The sequence below is a fragment of the Saimiri boliviensis genome, chromosome 11 (assembly GCF_048565385.1).
Source record: "Saimiri boliviensis isolate mSaiBol1 chromosome 11, mSaiBol1.pri, whole genome shotgun sequence".
NCBI classification, from domain to species: Eukaryota; Metazoa; Chordata; class Mammalia; order Primates; family Cebidae; genus Saimiri; species Saimiri boliviensis.
In genome coordinates, this window is record NC_133459.1 from 109,200,984 (window position 1) to 109,222,711 (window position 21,728).

Here is a 21,728-nt window from a genome sequence, read left to right on the forward strand (position 1 = left end):
ATAATCTAGGAGTAGATAAGGTCTTTGAGGCATGAAATTTACATCTGTGAAATAAAACATTTAAATGATGCACATTCTATGAAAGGGGGGAAGGAAGTTACATTCTTCAAAAATATTAATGTCATAAAAGACAAGAGCTATAGAAAAGCTCTAGATTACAAGAGTCTAAAGAAACATGACAATTAAATACGATTTTGTGACCTTAGGCTGGAATCTGTGCTGGAGAGGAAAAAGTGCTATAAAGAACATTATTGGACCAATTGACAATATTGAAATACAGACCGGGTGCAGTGGCTCATGCCTGTAATCCCAGCCCTTTGGGAGGCCAAGGTAGGAGGATCTCTTGAGTCCAGGAGTTCAAGACTAGTTAGGCAACACAGTGAGACCTAGTCTTTACAAATTTTTTTTTTTAATTGGAATACAAACGGTAAAGCATTGCATGAAGATAAAATTTACTGAAGCATGTAACTGTTGTGTTCATATAAGAGAACATCCCTATTCCTAAGAAAATATGCATTCAAGAATCTAAGGGCTAGAGGCAACTTACCCTCAAGTAAAATTTATATGTATATAACATACAAAAAGAGAAAAGGAGTGCTGCCAAGAGTTGTGCTGGATGCTTTACATTATTTTATCAGATTTGATCCTCGCAACAATCCTCTAAAGATTTATAAATGAAGAAGCTGAAATAAAGTGATTATAAGTACCTTCCTCAAAGTCATAATTGATTATCTGACTCTATATTCCACGCTCCTTTTCCTACAACACCTCATTGCATCTCAATAAAATATAGAAATAAAATATTTTAATAAAATACATATCTTACAAGAAAATTTAATTCTAACACTAAGAAATATAGTGTATTCAGATAAATACTATTTAATTTTTTTTTTTTTTTGAGACGGAGTTTCGCTCTTGTTACCCAGGCTGGAGTGCAATGGCGCGATCTCGGCTCACCGCAACCTCCACCTCCTGGATTTAGGCAATTCTCCTGCCTCAGCCTCCCAAGTAGGTGGGATTATAGGCACACGCCACCATGCCCAGCTAATTTTTTGTATTTTTAGTAGAGACGGGGTTTCACCATGTTGACCAGGTCGGTCTCGATCTCTCGACCTTGTGATCCACCCGCCTCGGCCTCCCAAAGTAATGGGATTACAGGCTTGAGCCACCGCGCCCGGCCAATACTATTTAATTTTAACTGCAATGTACGTGGAAAACTAATCTTTATTATGCCCTTCTTCCATGGCTGCCCATGTTTCTGCTTGAATTTCACCACAACTCTTTCCAGTAATCTGCCCTGCAGGCCAATGTATCAAATAAAGATCTAAAAGCAACGTAGAATCACTTTTGCATCAGGAAATGGCTCTCAACTGGGGAGAAAAAAAGAACTATCCTGCCTTGCATGCATATGCAAAGATTACATATTTGCACTCCTCATTCTTCCATAAGAGCTAATTCAAGTTTCATTACTTTATTGTCAAGCTTCTGAACGTTTACATAAATGATAGGTTATCACTTATTACTGGATTCAGCAGATTATACGCAAAATGTGCAACGACATGATTAAAAAATCTTTGATCTTTTAATCAAAAGGGTAAGCAGTACTAATTTATTTGGCAAGTATAATATATATGCCTATTGTAACACTACTTTGCATTTGAGATTACCATAGTACAATAATTACTCTTCATTAAGGAAGGCTCCTTGCTATGTAATTCCACTGTGGCTCTGGGCAATAAAATCCTTTCTAGAGAATTAAATTAAATTTGGTATGAAGTTATTTTGTAAAATGATCATATTTTTTATAAATAAAATAAAATTTACCATCATATGTTTGATTCTATGAAGGTCATAGATAGAAGTATCATTGAACTATATAATACAAAAAAAGAACAACCTTTACGTGAAATAACATGTAAGCTTCAAATTCAAATCCCACCATATTTCTGTTAGTACTCATTTTGTGATGTCAAAAAAAAAACCCTCTCAAATCATTTTCTTGTCCCAATCTATAATGAAGATAGATACATACATAAATAATTATAACACAATGCAGGATGCATATTAATGTTGTAACACAAAAGGTGACATGCTTATTATTCCTGGAAGGATCCTGAAGACTTTATGGAAAAGGTATCATCTTAATTAACCTTTGACAAATGGGCAGGAAATCAGGAAGTAGAGGAGGAATGGAGAGCGTAGAATAGGATATAAAAAGCATAGAGTCCCGACTGCCAGTCTAAATGGTGAATTTTTATTCTGCAATAAATAGGTAGCTATAGGATTCTGAGCAAAAAAAAATAATTTGGCCACGTGAAGAATACTCTGAGGGAAGTTAGGCAGAGATGCACATGCCTGTAATCCCAGCTACTCAAAAGGCTGAGGCAAGAAGATCATGAGAGCCCGGGAGTTTAGGACCAGCTTGGTCAACATGGTAAGACCCTTGTCTAAGGGTGTTGTGAAGGAGACATAAGATTAGAAGAAAACTATGGGATGGAAAATCAGTGAAGTTATTTCCATGAAAATTGTCTATCTGTCCCTTCAGTGAATTATCATGGGCTTCTTCAGGCCAGGCAACATGTTTCCACAACTTTGCCTCCCCCAAACCACACATACTTGACAAATGCCATTGGATGCATGAATAAAAGAGAATAAACTCTTGTATTATGCTAACAGTGATGGAGATGAAAACAAATAAAAAACAAATATATAATATAAACTATTGAGGACGTAGCATTATAAAGACATGTTAACTGGCTGGATATAGCTGCCGAGGAAGACAAAGGAATAAAAACGCTGTGCAATTTATCACAATAAAAATTTAAGGAGCACTTACTTTGTGCCAGAAGTGTGGTAGGTGCTAAATATACAAAGATGAATTAATATCTGATCCTCACTATCAAAGAGCTAGAGGCGACACTTAAGATATATAATAACACAGATATGTAAAATAATATGCAATAATATGGCATATATAGGCAATAGTGTGCATACAATGTTCACAAAAAGTAAAGAGATAAGTATTTTATTTTCTCTGGGAAGAGTGAGGGAAGACTTCATTGAAGAAGGAATGGTTGTGCAGGACTTTGAAAAATAAAGAGGAATTTTCCAGATAAGGAGACACAGGGGACCATTTCACACAGAGAAATTAATATTTGTAAGTATGTAGAGATCTCAAAAAATTTTGTTTGTGTGTGTGCCTGTGTGTGTAAGCATTTTGATATTGCGAAAGCATAAAACGCAAGAGAGAACTGGAAACTAATGGGAAATGAAATTGGAGAGCTGAGTATGGGATAAAAAGTCCTTGTGTTGCAAGCTAAAGAGCATGAATTTTATTCTGTGGGTGAATGAGAGTCAGTGAAGGTTTTAAAACTTCCTGGCAGCTGGCAAATCTGCCCTTCATGGCAGATGAGAAACACATTGATGAAAGGTTGGTGAATGGATGGGGGGTCGGGATTGAGAGGACAATGGTAAAGAGACTGCTGCAACAGGTCAGATGAATAATAATGAAATCCCAATTTTAGACAGTAATAATAGAGTAGATAGAACAAAATCGAGAGATATTTAGGTGACAAAACTGGACACACTCGGGGACACGGAATGTGAAACAGCTGATTCCCAGATTTTTGGCCTGAACTACTAGGATGAGAATGGTGCCACCAAACCAAGGCTCAATTTGGGAAACGCAGAGCCTGAAGCATCTGTGGCACACCCAAGGGACACTGCTAAGAGAGAAATTCATGCTCATGAACTTAGGGGAAATTTTAGTGCTCATTTTCAAGTTACATACATCAAAGGATAGTGATACTATTAACTAAAATATGTAATACAGTTGAGGGATATGCAACAGCTTATTATGAAAATTATAACCTGCAGTTTGTTTGTTGAGCTTGATTAGCTAGTGGAATAAACATGTGGAGATGTTTATAAATAATTTAGAAGTATGGTATCATGCAGTCTTTCAAAGAATTAGATGTTTTCATATGCATTGATTAGGAAAGGTAGTCATGATTTCCTCTAAAGGAAAAATATAAGCTGTAGAACAGTACTTAGTATGATCCAACTTTTGTATCAAATATGCATGGAAATATATATATGAATATATGATATACATATATGTAAATACAAATATATAAATGTATGTGTGTACACATATGGGAGGAAGGAAAGATAGCTAATTTTTTACTGGATAGCTCACTGTACTCTTTGTATTGTTACGACAGATATTCATTACATTTGTGTTTTTAAGTTCATTTTAGCATTTGAAAAAAAAAAAAAAAAAGCTGTGCAAGAAAATAAGATTATCAAGTGAGAGAGGAAAGAAAAGGGCCAAAGACACTCAGCACAAATCTAAGAGTTAGAGTGGAAATAAAGGACTGAAAGATATTTGTGAGTTAACAACAGTCAGATGGTGTTGAAGTCTTTAAAAAGATTGACAAAATGATGACCTGAAAGTGGCTGATGAGACTGGGAGATGGGCAAGATGTGATTAAGCAGTTTGTGGAGAGCAGGGCCAGATTGCATTTGCTGAAGCACGGGATTAAAATGAGGGCATAGAAGCAGCAGTGCAGTTAGTTACCAAGGAAAGCGTCTGAGGCAAAGGGAAACAGAGCACACTTGTAATCTAAGTCTGGAGAGTCAGTGTTCTGATAAAGGTTGAAAATACAGAAGGAAAAGGGTGTAACTGTGCTGCTTCATCAGATATATTTAAATTGCTTTTAAAAAGGAATCAAGACTATATGCACATTTATATTTGATTTCAAAGACAAATGTGCTTTTGCTTACAATTACATTTGATTACAAAGAATTACATTTGGGGGCTCTTAAACCAATTTTTAATTCCCAACCTTGCCATTTTCAGACAAAAACAGGAACCGGAAAGAAGTGGCTGGGCAGGCTGTCTGTGGTGTGACGCACGCTGCTGGCCCAGACAGCTATAGTCGATGTTGTCTTGGTTCTCATGAAATGAAGTCTTCTAACGTTGGATCAAACAACCTTGATTGTTCAAAGTGGCAGCAAGTGTTAGAATAAACCACAACAACTAAATCCGTTGGCAGTAACGTAACTCCACCCAAAGGTGAGTTCTAACATACTACAAGTGAACACTACAGTTGCATGTATTGCACACCTCTTTGGTACAGAAGTTAGACTATTTTTGTGTAAGTTGTTTGCACACACACGAGAAAAAAATGTGTCATTTGAACATATATCTGGTTATGCACTTAGGGATAATGCAAGACAAATTTTAGTTGTTAAACAGTTTCCTTCCTCATCATCCATCAGAAACATCAATAGCAGCATGTGGAGAAAATGCATGTTAATATTAAATTTTAATTATTGACATTACCCTAAAAAGGGGCAAAACCATAGGATATCCTTCCTAGGAGAGATAGCAGAGCAGGAAAGCAGAAAACACATTGTAATCTATACATAATTTTAGATTGTCTGTGAAACTACATTTAGATTGTCATTATACATAATGCTAGAAGGAGGTTGACTATATTTAATATAAAGTCACCCTATGAAAATACCTTCCCAAACTAAATCAACCTTACTTTGCCACCTTGAATTTCAAGACTAGAAATTACAAGCTGTTGCCATAGACCAGGCGTCCCCAAACTACGGCCCGCGGGCTGCATGCAGTCCCCTGAGGACATTTATCCGGCCCCCTGCCGCACTTCAGGAAGGGGCACCTCTTTCACTGGTGGTCAGTGAGAGGAGCACAGTATGTGGTGGCCTTCCAACGGTCTGAGGGACACTGAACTGGCCCCCTGTGTAAAAAGTTTGGGGATACCTGCCATAGACTTTTTGGGATTCATGGAACTATAAGAAAATGTATCCCAAAAATAAACTGGCTCAATTTCATAATGAGCATCTTCTATGGCAGTCTCACGTTTGGTTGGAGTTTAAAGTACCTAACTGTACGAAGAAATAAGGTTGGAAAAGAGGAAAGGACAGGTTATGGAGAGCCTCGGATGAAGCATTTAACATTCTTGGTTTGTCAGGCACTGGATGTCATCTTTATGACTGCATTTCCCTTTGCTTTGTTACTATAAGGACTGTGTTCAATTGACATTATTTATTACCCTGTAATTATTACTCATGGAACTATCTCTCCTTCCCGGATTATAAGCAATTGGAAGAGCAGGGGAAACTTCTTTATTTGAAAATATTTTATTCTAGAGCCTAGCATAGTGATTGGTGATCAGAAAGAGCTCAACAAAGGCCAAAAGAAAGAAATGAAAGGAAGAATGCATGCGTGTGTGGACACATGCGGTATGTGTATACCAGGCTATGAAAAGTGGCATTAAAACAAAGAGATGCTTTTAGACAAAACTGTCAGGATTGTACTCTGGACTCTCTCCCATGACTCTTTTTTATTTTTCTTCATGAAATTAGGTTGACATTTATTATGGCACTGCCTTATATATCTCTCCCTACCTTTAGGCCTGACCCCTAAAGCAATGTGGACCATGAGAACCAATACTGAAGCATAGTACAGAGGTCAAAGGCTGGCTCAGCGTGTAGTCATTTGAGATAAAACGGCAAGAAGAAGAGGGCAGAAACTGTGTGCAAGGAGGAATACTGAGGCTCACAAGTGAATGGCCCAAATTCACTGTGAGGTGTTTGAGGCAAATTCTGGGCTAGAAATGAGAGCAGAAGGCAGAGTTTGTATTCTAGGTCAATACAATGAGGTAATAATAATTGGAGAACACAAGGGAGAATATGTTTTACAATTTGTGACTGATGAGGGCTGCTTTCAAGAAGTTCCTCCATTTTGAGTGTCCCTTGGGTAAAAGGCAGGACCCAGTCAGGGTACAGAGGCACTCCCTCAGCTTGGCTTCTGGGGTATTCTACAGTCTCATCTTTGTCTACATGTTCTATTCAATGATGCATGCTTCATTCATTCATTAAAGAAACATGCTTCATTGCCTCTCGTGAACCAGGCATTAAACGAATGTGGTAAGGGGAGAAAACACAAGTGTAAATGAGTCAAGTCCCAGCACTCAAGGAGCTCCCAGTCCAAAAGGAAAAACAGACATATAAATAAATAATGAGTATGGAAGTGATCTGGAGAAGTGTGTCCAGGTGCTATGGGAGTTCAGAGGAAACACCTGAGTCTACTGGGGAAGGTAGTGGTTGATACGGGAAGGTCTTCAGGGAAAATTCTATAAAACAGACTGGAAGGTTGGAGTAGAAGTATAGCAAGCAAATAAGAAGGACAGGAGGGATGGAAGCAGGAAGAAAGCCTAACTAACTAAAAAAAAAAGTGGCATATTAAAATCTAAGTTACATGAAAATGCAAGATATATTCAGAATTTAGGTAGTCCAGGTAAAATGGGAAAAAGTCATGGGATATATGGCTGACATTGTAACTAATGGCCTAAACTTGACATCCTGTGCTGAGGCAGCATAAGTGAGGATAGAAGTCCATACGGACTTGCCCCCTTGTGTGAAGCCCAGCGGGCACCTTTCTCAGTGGGTCCTTTTCACTTGCACCTTCATGCATCAGCACCTAACTCTTTTGCAGGATAAGTGACCATACAGCATATGAGCAGATCACCAGATGACTACAAGTTTCTGGTACCCACCACGGCCCAGGAAAGAGAACAGAAGCCCCATATTCCTGATGTAGCTTCCCCAGTCTCCATCCAATCAGCACCAAAAGCCCAAGAAGCTATTAGCTACAAATTCTTGCCTGGAGGTTGAAGGGCAGACACTTCTCCAGAATCCTGCATATGCAGCTAGTTTCAAGTTTTAGCTTATATTCATAGTAATCTTTTCCTCATTTTGATAGTAAAAAAGACAACCCTAGGTGGAGATTGTATTTGCTAATGTCACATGTGATGCCTGTTAAAGCATGTAGATACTGAGTACACGTGCCAGCTGCAGGTCTTCCTTTACGTACCTGACCTCACCTGTATTTTATGAATATGTATGCACTTCTCCCATAAGAGAAATTCCTCCTAAGGTACTGACTGTTATCTCTTCCTTGGAGCAGCCCATTCTGCCTCTCAAAGTGCTTTGCAAAAAACTTCTTTGCTTTGCAATAAACTTCTTTGGTTACTCTTACTTTGGACTCACTCTAGAATTATTTTGTGAAGCAAAAACAAGAACCTGAACCGGCTTACTGGCAATGGGATCTACTAAAATTAAGCTAAACTGCAAGATAAGTTGGGTAGTGAGAAATACAGACACCATGAATTTGAACCACGATACTGGCAAAAGGGAAGGGAGAAGTCACACATTCAAAAAGCAAGATGTAGGATGAATTAACAGAATGTAGTGGTGTGACAGCATGTGTAGGGTGAAATATAGAATGGTCATCTATGAATCCTGAGTTTCTGGATTATGTGACTAGATTGGATAGTGGTACATTTATCAATATTGGGAAAACAGGAGAAGTAGCAGGTGTGGAAGAGAGAAGCTCAGTTTTATACATGTTGAGCTTGAGCTCAAACTCAGAATGCCCCAAATTAAATGCATGCACGTGGGAAACTATGTGAAGAGGGTAGTTAGGTAACTGAAAATACAGCTGGATCATGACCTGAATGCAACACTCCTCCCTAGTTCTACAAAGATTGTGGATGGCAGTCTTACCTTTTGATTCCGACAAGGCTGTTTCACACATGGCTTATTCACAAAGGTTCATCATATATTAATATTTCACTCTTCAATGACAATACTCACTTTTATTTCTTGTTTAATGCCTAATTCAAAGTAAGAGTCTTGACTAAAGTAATAAAGTCCCTTGTAATGTTGTGAGCTGTATGCTTGGGTAAAACCTATGCCATTAACAAAATTCAAAATTATTTTTAAAAGATGAAAACATATGTTTCTGCTTTTCCCTATGTAAAAGACCCTTCACCAGTTTCTTTTTGGGGAATTAACTGTGTAGTCCTAAAGTGAGAATTAAGACTTGGGCAGACCAGCACATGAGTGAGGTGAGTCAGATGGTTCTCGTGGCATTTCGTATGTCTGAGTGATGCAAGCACTGGAGGACTCGCAGCAGCGGTGCTGGCACCTGAGCAGGCCATCCAGCGAGGAGGCAGTGACTCCAGTGCTACTTCATGCTTTTTGGCTCTGGCCACCTTTTGGTTCCTGCTTATTTCCAAGCCATTCATGCTCCAGTCTCCTCTAAGTTCTGTGACCCTGAAACCTTCTCAAGTAATTCCCGCTACTTCAATTAACCAATTAGTTTCTGCCACGCATGATAAGAAACCTAGCTGAACATCAGAATAACATTCAATCAATAAGAAAATACTATTTATTTCCGAAGTAAATCTACAGTTGAAATAAAGTAATGATTGCTGCTAAACCCATGGAATGCAGCCCAGAATCAGAATAAGATCTCAACAGTGAGTTTTTAAAAAAATATAATTTTATTAGCTTATCTTTAATTCACAGCAAGACACATTGCTTCCTGTCTGGTTTATACTCTTTACAGTGAGTCAGGCATAGGTAGGATGTTTCTAGTAAAACGTGTTAAACTGATTGAAGAGTAATTTTAGTAGAGTTTTTTAAATTTTGTTTTAAATTATAAAAGATTTATTTTCTTCAGGTGAGTATCTGAATAGGAAAGAGATAACACTCTTATAAATTCAGTGAACATTTATTGATTGGTTATTGCATCCGAAGCAATGTGCTAGATGTTGAAAAAGTGTTCTCATTCATCATTTTACATTTTAAAGTGTTTAGCATATTGATGCTTGTATATTACATTTCTGCCTTCATGGAACTTATGTTTTAGTGGGGAAGATGGGAAAAAAGATAAAAATAATAACAGTAAATTGTAGTCCACACTATGAAGGACACAGGCTGAGATAGCAACTAACAGTGGGACCTATCCTGGATATAGTGGTCAGGAAAGGCCTCCCCAGGTACAGGACTAATATGCTGTGACTTGAAGGATGAGAAGAGGCTGCTGTACAAAGAATGTGAAGAAGCTCATCCTGGTTTCGCTGATTATAAGTTCTGAGACCTTGGACAACTTATTTAACCTTCCTGTACCTTTGTTTCCTCATCTGTGAAATGTGGAGAGCAGTATTACCTATTCCATACAACTATTCTAAAGATAAAATGTGTTAATGTTTGTAGGGTACTTCCAACAGTACATGGCACATAGCATGAGCAAAACAAATACTAGTTATTATTATATTATTTTTATTATTCACAAAAAGGGACCAGCATGTGCAAAAGCCTGAGGCAGGAAAGATCTTTGATGTATTAATTAAACTGAAATGAGATTAACACAGCTGGAGCAGAAGAGCAAAGAGGCAGTGAGGCAGTGGCACAGAGGAGGTGAGAAACATGAGATCAGATCATGCCCAGCCTTGTGGTTCAGAGTAAAGAGCTGAGACTTTTTACTAAGTTAAATGGGAACCCATTAAAGAATTTCAGCAGGAGAAGAATGTTACTGAACTTATGTCTTAAGATGATCACTTCATGTGCTGTCGGGAAATTGAGGGAGCAGGAACAGAAATGGAGTGACCAGTTAGAATACTTAAAATGGTGTTATATAGTAGTGAGGGTGAAAGATGATGGTGGCCTGAACCAAGTTGGGAGCGAAGAAGAAAAGAGAGTGGTTTCAAGATATATTTTGGAGATAAACCTGGCAGTATCTGTGAATTAATTGCGTTTGGGGAAAAGAGGAAGATCAAGGCAGAGCATCCATATACAATTGTGCAGGATGTTCACTGCATAAGAGCACTTACCTGAGAAAGGCAAATAGGAGCTGAAATCCAGCTCACACTTGGTTCTCCAAGTCATATCTCCTGGCATGGGGCTACCCCCAACTACAAGGAGTACCTTTTTCTAATTTGTACAAAGGCAGTACATAGGCTAGAAGCAGTATGGCTTGGGTAACTGCGTAAATGGTGTTGCCACTAACAGAAACGGAGACATTGGGATGAAGGGGAGAGAGGTTTGTGATGAAAAAAAAAAAAAAACCACAAATGTTTGGGTCCTTGTTAAGTTTGAGATGACTCTGAGATACCTAAGTACAGATTTAAGATTGGCAGTCGTTTGCTTAATACAGACCTTCTAGTCACCAGTCTTGTTATTTCTAATAATTTATCTGTAGATGCTTTTGAATTTTCATTCAACACAATCATATTCACCAATAATGACAATTGTATTTATTCCTTTCCAATCTGTGTATTTTTTTCACCCAATTGCACTTGCTGAGGCTTCTAGAATAAGCCTGAACGTAAGTCTGACAGCCATTATCCTGGCCTTCCTCTAGATATTGATAAAGCTTTTGGCATATCTCCATTAGGTATTATATTTGCTGTTTCTTTGTATAGACCCTTATCAGATTAATGAAGTTCCTTTATATTCCTAGTTACGATTTTTCTGTTTTATTGACAAAGTTGTTTATGATAATATAATGAAAGTATTCCTCATTATCTCTTTCAAGTCTGCTTCTGTTATTTGTATTTTTTCTCTTTTTTTTCCTCCTTGGTCAATCTAGTCAGTGGCTTACCAATTTTGCCGATTATTCCAAAGAACTGACTTTGGCAAGTAACTGCTAATGGCATGAGGCTTGTTTCTGGATTGATAAAAATATTCTGAAACTAAATACAGTAGTGATGATGGTTGTATAACTCCATGATGGTGAATATACTAAAAACCACTGAATTATACAAGTTAAAAGGATGAATTTTATGTGTGTGACTAAAACTGTTATTTAAATATGTATCTATCAACAATGTAACGCTGTAACCTACATAGGCAGCCATAAGTTTATAGTATTTGCCTACATCAAGTCTTCCAGTAACATTGCTTGCCTTTACTTTTGTACATCATAATGTTCTTTATATCACATAGTTCAAACAAATTATAACCACATCAATAATATTGCTGAGCAGGCTAGGATAATTAATATGTGACTTATTTAAAACCTTTAAATTTTGAATAATAACTGTTAACAGTCTCCAGAGAATACTGCTACATGTTCTATCCATAGACAGCAAACTGATCTAAGGAAAGTAGGTCACAGAACACAATCTGATTCAAACTTGGCACTAGATAACCCAATGTTTCTTTCTTCACATAATCATGATGTCCTAATCAGTCTGTGGTTCTGACCTTTGAGTCAGTGGGTAGTCTATTATTACTTAGTGGCTGCTAAATCCAGAGTCAACATTTTGGAAGCTAAAGAATGCCCATCTTCTTTCAAAATCTTTTGGCTTACTAAAAGCTGAGCCCAGCTAAAAGCTTTTGCCAACATTTAGTTACTTCATGCATATGAACTAAACAAGAAGGATACAATTAGCAGAGAATGAAAAAAATAGAATATATTTATTTTCTAACATATTAAACATTAAAATAGATTAAATGTACTAAATATATTTAAAGATAAATTATACTGTGAAGCATGTTACAGTCTTTAGAAAGTATAGATCAGATTTTCCTGTTTCTCAAAACATGCTATTCTTTCATTTTTTTCCTGTAGATACTAAACCAAAAAATTTTAACTCAAATTAGAAAATAGCAAGTTAAAAAAATTCAAGTGACAGAATATGTGTTCTATTTACAGACTATCAATAAGACATGTTCCTAAAAAATTAGCTATGATTTTAATTTAATAACTTTTGAAAAGCATCTTCCTTGCTTGTAAAAATAATGTTAGGCATAGTTTTCTCTATATAGAGAGCAATTATTTTTTTATATTAGCAATATATAGTGTCCAAGCTATTATTTAATAGATTATCAGTTTTTCTAGGATTTTCTCACCTTTCTACAAAGTTTCTTTCACAACAAATTCTAGAAATAAAACACATACTAGAAACAAACAAAAAAACCTCTAGAAATGTACCAAGAGACACACTAGAGGAACATATAAGAACCTTTGTTAAGGCCGGGCACCATGGCTCATGCTTGTAACCCCAGCATTTTGGGAGGTCAAGGCAGGCAGATCACCTGAGGTCTTGAGTTGAGACCAGCCTGGCCAACATGGTAAAACTCCGTCTCTACTAAAAATTCAAAAAATAAAAATAAATTAGCCAGTGTGGTGGCACTCGCCTGTAATCCTAGCTACTTGGGAGGCTGAGGCACGAGAATTGTTTGAATCCAGAAGGTGGAGGTTGCAGTGGACCAAGATCGTGCCACTGCACTCCAGCCTGGGTGACAGAGTGAGACTCTGTCAAAAACAACGACAACAACAACAACAGACACCTTTGTTAAAAAAGGTGATTTGAGGTCTTGAGAATTCATTTAATGCTAAACTAGTATAATTGCATGTTTACTGAAGAATAGATAGCTTTCCTGTAATGATTCATTTGATATAGATATAAATGCCTCTTTGGAAAACTAGATACACACCTCTAAAATGGTCCCCTAAGACTACATGGTTCTTAGCAATTTAACACTCTCTGTCCATGAGAATGAAAAAAATTAAGCACAAATGACTTGATTTATAGATGCACATCCACAAATGGAAACCAAAATGGCAAATGCAATTTTAGATTCAGTAATCCAACTCCTTTAAATGACCTTTCTGTAAGAGGTTAAAATACTGTGAGAAAATACATGTGAGACGTAGCTTATTAAATATTAATTCTTGAACCTTACAGTATCTGTACCTTCATGCATTCAATGATACATTAAAAAACTTTAAAATAATACCAGAAGGAAATCCATGTGACATATAACAGACAAAGGGTTTATATCTGTTTTATAAAGATTTACTATACATTAGTAAGGAATTATAAACAAATCCAATAGTTTCATTGGGTTTTGTATATAAATGGACAATTGATCAAAGAAATACAAATACATAATACATGAAATTGTGCTAAACTTCAATCAGCTAAGAAACAGAAATTAAAATATTTTTTATGATCAGATTAGAAAAATTAAAAATACTGAAAACAACTGTTGAATATATGCTGGGTCTGAGGAAATGAACTCTATTATATTGTTGGTAGATATATAAATTTATACAAATTTTTGTAGGATAATTTAGTTTTTCCTGTTCAAATCTGAAAAGTATACATTCTGTGACCTACAAATCTCACTTCTAAGAATCTGTCCTGTAGGCACAGTTACATGATAATGTAAAAGTAAAATAGAGGATATTCATTACAGCATTATTAGTAACTGCAAAATATTAGGAGCAACTTAAATATCTACTGATAAGTGATTGTGAAATGAATTAAGGTACAGACATAAACTGGAACACTATGGTAGCTATTAGATAGGGTTTCTGACATACTGGCAATGTTCTTAATCTGGGTAATGGATGTGTGGATTCACTATATGGCTACATATGTAATTGTACATATGTTTTTACATGCTTCTCAATTTTCACAAAAAATTAGAAAAGAATAAGGTGAAGTCTATATATATACTAATCAAATAAGATGTATGTGATATGAATAAAACACAGTAGAAGATCATTACACATGGCAAATCCCAATTTTATGAGAAAAAACATCCTGTGTATGCATATATATGAACACATAGCTGTGCTTACATGGCATATAAAAAACTAGGGGGAATATGTAGAAAACCTCTGGAAAATGGGATTATAAGGATGTTTATAAGAGGAATAGACAGTAGTATTGGAGAGATTTATACTTTTTATAAAACATGTTTTTAGTCATATATATGAGACTAAAGAAGATACATATACATATTTATATATAAATATGCATATATAACTTGTGTGTGTATATTTCAATTGACCAAAGAAAAGCCTGCCACTTAAGCAAGCAAAATAAATTTAAAGAGACTAAATTTTAACACTTACCTAGCAATAGAAACTCAGCTATGCAGTTCATTGAAAATAAGTAGGTGCTTATTGAGCACATAGTAATGAATAGTCTGATGTATTTAGTGAAGTATAATTTACAGGGATGTTTAAGACACTGTGGTTATATCTTACCTATGTTTCTTACATCACAGTTAGAGAAATAAAACTTTTATCAACAGCAGTAAATCCATTTCTTATATTATATTTTAGATAATAAATCTGAATACAACAAAAAATCATAATACATTGAAAATTTTCCCCAAATAATAATATAAGCAGAAACTTGTTCAGTGCTAATTAAGTTCCAGGACTGACTTTAAATGCATTATAGGTATTAACATATTATGACCAATTATTGTAATCATTTCTGTTTTACAGATGAAGAAAGTGAGACACAGGTTAAGTAACTTGACAAAGGTCACACAGCTTGTAAGTGGTGGGGTCAAGATTCACTTAGGCACTCTGATTCTAATATTTCCACCATGCCTTATTGTTTCTCAAAGAACTCCAACTAAAACCTAATATTAATTATTAAATGATGTTATAACATGAAAATATATTTTGTTTTTAACCTTCAAAAGACACATAAAAACATATTTGAAAAATACAGAACACTGTAAAATGTAAAATATGTTTATGGTAAAACTTTAGTTATTGCTTCCCTTTCCATAACACAACCATTTTTATGCTTTGATACTACAGTGGATTACACTGAATGTTATACCTGTCAAAACAAAGGTCTTTTTTTGAAGGAAATAGTACATAAGTTTGAGAAACTGATCATAATTAACTGTTTTTTGTTTACTTAAGTAGACTAATATGAACTGAGCCTACAGTAATGTTTATACATTCCAATGCAAAAGAACTGCGGAGCAAGCAAAGTCTTGAATAATTTGTTAAGACTTATTCTGCATTCATAGATAAAACTTCAAGAGTAAATGAGACTATGCAATCTTTTTTTCCAGTAAAGTTAAAATTCAGTTTAGATGATGAAGGACATTTTTTTAAATTATAGAGAATAATAACAACATTGTGTATAAGAAAGTATTAGAATAAATGTCATAAGTTATATGAAATATATAAAGAACAGTTCAGAGATAGAAACTGTCGGGATATGAAATACTTACAGGAGTTTTATGCCTAATATGGAACTGAACTTGGACCTACAAGAGAGCGAAAGAATTGAGGAGTCATTTACTTTTTAAGAAAAAAAAGCATATAATTATAATATATTTTACCTACACTCTTAGGACTGCTGAAAAATTACTATTGTTATTGAAGTATATTTTGAAAAAATAGCTTAACTATTCAGCAGGAAGTTCTTTTTAAGCTAATCATGTTATAAAGTTTGAAAAAGCTGTATTTTTCTTTAATTCAAGCCAATTAAATAACAAGAATCCCTTTTTTTGGAATTTTTAATGCACTATTTACCCAGCACTGTTTCTCTAAATTTAGTTATACTTACTTGTCCAAGCAAATGTAAAGATCAGTTGATTTCTAGTTATTATACATGCGTTTTATGAATAAGAAGTAAAGAAGTTATCGACTAATCAAAGTTAATCTAGTAACTTCCAGAACTTCTAACTTGCATTTCAAAGCTTCACCATACTGAGAATATTATGGCAAGGGAATATGAAAGTGGAAACTCTAAGAATCAGGATCCTTAAATGAATAGTGGGATGTAGAAAAGAGAGAGGAGACTACTGTGAGTTGCATCTTCCAACTCCCACAAATACAAATGTTTATACCAGGAAAACTCATGTGAATAAAATGCTTTCTGCTGTCAGAGGGAAAAAGGAAGTTGCATAAGAATTGATTATTAAGGAAAGTTTCAAGGCAGAAGCAAATTAAATGATATAATGGCTCAGAAGTGGTTTAAGAATATTTTATTTTTAAAAAATGGTAAAGAAACTAATTTTATTATCCTTAATAAACTCCCTAGGCTTTATCTATGTCTACCCAGAACTATAAATACTTAAGTTTGTAGAGATTGTCAAAAGATCTCCCACTCTTCCCACCACCTAAAGGAGAAAGAGTAGGTGAATGTCACTCATACTGAGGGGAGGAGAGGGCAGGTCGGGGGTGGTAGGTAGGTATTAGTGCCAAGGGACTGAGAACTTGTCTCGAAATAAATGCCTGGAAGAAATCCAAATTTTCAGTCATCAATATTCAGTCCCTTTGCTACACAAGCAAAAAGGAATAAAATACACAAGAAAAGCAGACAAATTAAAAGAGAATCTATCAGAGACCCACCAAAAATGGTTTCTTTTTAAAGTCAGTTGAAGAAGTCAAGATCAGTTCATTACATATCCAATTATCCTTCTGATGATCTCAGGCTACAGCAAAAGCAATAGAGAGCAATAACCTTAAATGCTCATATAGGAAGTGGAGGAAAATATTGTTTATTAAGGTTGTTCATATTTGGGTTCCTCAGGAAACTGAATTAATACTGAAATTTGAATGCACTGGAGCATGAACGCAAATGCAAACTGCATACTAAAAATTTCAGCTTCAACTAGCTAGAGCACTCAAAGCAGCCACTGGGATTTTCTGCATGTGGATTTTTCAATCAGGCTTTATTATTTTAGACTGCTCGATTTTTTTTAAAGGATGGAAATAATGTGTTATTTGTTATCTGCATCAACAGTATCAGTAACAATTAAAAGGACTGTTTCCTTGAACTCAGAGAGTGTTTTAAGTTAGATATATTTTTTGTCTTCCTTTCCTTTTGAAATCTCCTCCTTCCCAGATGCGAACATCTTCCTGATTCTCATGCTCTTCTCTTAATTTTACAGATTAAAGTGTGAAAAAGACAGTCTGTAGTCTACAATGGGGGATGGAAAATATTATTGATCAAAATTAGTGAATAAAATATTAAATAATATATGATGGGTGAGGCTTTAAAAACTGGTGAAGAATATGACACAAATCACAAAAGTCTGGACACCAGGAAGCCAGTGCATTGTCCAGTTTTGTTCCCTTGTACAGATGACCCTTTCTGAGACTCAGTTTTGTCATTTCAGGGTGGTTGTGAGTAACTAGATGAGATTATATCTTGAAAAAATACAGAACTATATACAAAAGGCTGATGCTGACTCTGTATTCTAATTTATTACTCATTAGTTAGCATGCAAAACAGTTTCTTATGAAGAACATTAGACAATCTGAATGGAAACTTCTCTGGCCCTTATTTTCTTTATCTAAATAAGGAATAATGCCACATATGATTTTTTTTTAGTACAATGTTACTGGTAGAGGCCAGTTATTTGCAGCAAGCAGCAAGTTTGCAGGGATTTTTCTGGGAATTTCAGATTCAGTATCTGTCTTAGTTAAGATTAGGTTTTGCAGCAAGTAACAGAAAACCCTCTCAAATAATAAAGAACATGGAGGTTTACTTTTGTCTCAAAGGGATGTCTAGGAAGTGGTTCATGGTAGGCATGATACTCCATGTTGTCAGGCACTCGGACTCCATTCATCTTGATATTCTTTCCTGAAGGCTTCAACCTCGCAGTCTCAACATGGCAGCATCACATTCCAGAGGAGCAGAACAGGGAAAGGGTCAGAAGACAGGGGAACACACCTCGCTGTCTCCTGCTATTGGCTGTGCCTGGCTACAAGCTAGACATGCTGTGCCCATTGCAAATGGCCACAAATCTAAGGCCCTAACACTATGAGAACAGCCACTGGGAAATAACTAGCAGCTTTTACCATTTGTCATTTAATTATTTTAAGGTTAAAAACTTTTTCTTTTTGAATGTCTGAAAGAGAATGGCATGAGAAATATGTTGGAAAAGTTAAAGCTGCTTTGTGACTGTTTATCATTGTCTTTTTAATTTTGAAAAAGTAAATGCCAAGACTTCCAGTTTCCAATTTCATATGTAAGGAGCTGGGAAGTTGCCACTCTGTTCTAACAAGTAAGAGCTGAGCAAACTGAAAAATCAACAACTCTTCTTGGGTCCATAAGAGAAGTGAGGTCACAGGGCAAACTATTGCCTCCAAAATTAGCAAGATGGACAGGCAGATACAGAGAATCACAATATACTGGAGCAGAAATGTCCATGGGAGCCACTCCTGGGGTAGGAAAACCTAAACAGTAATGGATGAACTGCTGGAGGCCACGTGTAGACAGGTCTGAGAGATAAAAACTCTGGAAGACCTAGTCATAAGGGGACCGACCACCATGCTTTTCTAAGTTTTACCATCAGCAGCATGACCAGATTATCAAACTAACTACCGTAGAAAATTACACTGTGCTTCTGGAAGTAGGAGGGGAAAAAAACATCATTTTGATATATGCCAGAGTGCTCTGTTCTTAACAAGGTCTGTTCTTAAAAAAACTGTTTAACCAGAGCCTAACCTGTTGGGGTTTTATCAGAGCCTAACTAACCTAAGGGAATTGAAATAACCAATTCTATCTGTCCTATTCCACTGAGAAAGTGAAGGACTAAGAAACAATTGTGATGTTCAGAGTGTAGAGGAATAGGCTCGCTAAATGATGGAGATCTAATCACAGGACTATAGAAGGTTTCCCTCTCCCAATACCTTATCATCATATTAGTAAAGGCCTATTTACAGCAGTTCCTTTTACCCAGTATATCATGTTCAGCTATCAAGAAAAAATTACAAGGCATACTGTTTCAGCCCATTCTGTATTGCTATAACAGAATACCTGAGACTAGATAATTTACAATGAATAGGTACTTATTCAGCTCACGGTGTTAGGGGCTGGGAAGTCCAAGATTGATGGGCCAAATAAGACAAAGGCCTTCTTGCTGTATCCGCCCATGGAAGAATGGCAGAAATGCAAAAGAGCATGCAGGAGTGGGAAGGGGGCCCACCTCATCCTTTTATCAGAAACCCACTCCTGCAGTAACAGCATTAATTCACTCATGAGGGCAGAGCCCTCATAACCTAATCACTTCATAAAGATCCCATCTCTCAACACTGCTGCAGTGGGGATTATTTTTGTTTTAAAGCACCTGACACTGGGTGCTTTAAAAGGAAAAGAGGTTGATTTGGCTCATGGTTCTGTAGGCTAAGAAGTTTAAGGGCTTGGCCCTGGCTCTGGTGAGGGCTTTCATGCTGTATCACAACATGGCAGAGAAGGCCAAAGGAGAAATGAACATGTACAAAAAGAAGAAACCTGAGGGGCGTCCTGGCTTTATAATGACCCACTCTCTCAGGAACTAACTCCATTCCCATGAGAACTCACGACCATGAGAGCAGCATCATGTCATTTCTGAGGAATCCATCTCCATAACCTAACTACCTCCCACTAAGCCCTAATTTCCAACATTATTACACTTGGGGTCAAATTTCAACATAAGTTTTGGTGGGAACTAACAAATCATATCTAAGTTATAGCAAGGATTAAGTTTCCAACACACGAACCTTGAGGAACACATTCAAAGCATAGCATATACTAAAAGGCTAAAGCAAAGTTTGAAGAGACAGCAAACATCAGAGCTTGGATGTTGCCACTCTGTTCTAACAAGTAAAAGCCAGACACGGCAGGGATGTTAGAATTATCAGACAAATAATTTAAAACAACTGTGATTCACACCAGAGCCTGTTGGCGGGGGTTGGGGGTTAGGGGAGGGATAGCATTAGGAGAAACACCTAATGTAGATGACCGGTTGATGAGTACAGCAAACCACCATTGTATGTACCTGTACATTCTGCACATGTATCCCAGAACTTAAAGCATAATAGAAAAAGAAAAAAGAAAAAAATCCTGTGACTAAGATGCTAAGGGTTCTAAGGGATAAATTACACATGCAAGAGCAGATGGGCAATGTAACCAGAGAGATGGAAATTCAAAGAAATAGCCAAAAGGAAATGCTAGGATAAAAAATACTTTAAGAGAAATTAAGAATACCTTTGATAAGTTTATTAGTAGACTGGACATGGCTGAGGCAAGAATCTCTGAACCTGAGGATGTATCAAGATAAATCTCCAAAACTAGAAAGAAAGAACAGACTGAAAAAAAAAATTAAAGCAAAATGGAATATCTAAGAGCTGTGCAACAATTAAAAAGAGAGAAGATACGTATAATAAAAATACAAGAAGAAGAAAGAAGAGACAAAACTGCTATATACTGAATGTTGATATCTCCCCGAAATTCATATGTTGAAAGCTAATTGCCAGTGTGATGGTATATGGAGGTGAAGCTTTGAGGAGGTGATTAGGTCATAAGGATAAAGCCCTCATTAATAGCATTAATGTCCTTAAAAAGGAGACCCCAGATAGCTCTCTTGCTCCTTCCTTCATGTGAAGACACAGCAAACAGAAGGTTATTAATGAATCAGGAAGTGGGCCCTCATCAGATACCAGATCTACCCATGCCTTCACTATGGACATTTTAGCCTCCAGAACTGTGAGAAACAAATGTTTAAAAGCTGCCCAGGCTATGGTACTCTTTTCTAAGCAGCCTGAATGAACTAAAACAGAAATTGGTACCTGGAAGTGGGGTGCTGCTGTAATAAATCCCTAAAAACATGGAAGCAACTTTTGAACTGGGGAATGGGTTGAGGCTGGAAAAGCTTGAAATGCATGCTAGAAAAAGCCTACATTGCTGGGAGCAAACCTTTAAAGGTGATTCTGGTAAGGTCCTAGGAAAAAAAAAAAAAAAAAGAGGAGAGCTGTAGAGAAAGCCTCAATCTTCTCAGGGCATGGCTAAGGAATCCTGAACATGTTGACAGGAATATGGACTGTGAAAACCATTCTGATGAGGTCTCAAAAAGAAATGAGGAAGATGCTTTTGGAAACTGGAGGAGAGACTATCCTTGTTAGAAAGTGGTTAAAAAAAAAAGTTGGCTGAATTGTGTTTTGTGGAAGGTAGAACTTGCGAGCAATAAAATTGAATACGTTTTGCTGAGAAATTTTCTAAGCAAAGTCTTAAAGGTGCAGCTTGGCTTCTCTTTAGCACTCACAGTAAAATTTAAGAAAGAAAGAAATGACTGCCTTAAAG

General features: G+C 36.3%; 1 protein-coding gene across 5 annotated transcripts in view; it reads right to left on the minus strand.

The window, feature by feature from the left end:
- Nucleotides 1–21,728, minus strand: part of LOC120360515 (sphingosine 1-phosphate receptor 1) — a 203,912-nt gene that overhangs the window by 120,931 nt on the left and 61,253 nt on the right. For all 5 annotated transcript variants that reach the window (XM_074381340.1, XM_074381338.1, XM_074381341.1 and 2 more), the window contains one exon: nt 15,886–15,921. The gene's annotated coding sequence lies outside the window, so the exon portion shown is untranslated. The remainder of the gene's footprint in view (nt 1–15,885; nt 15,922–21,728) is intronic.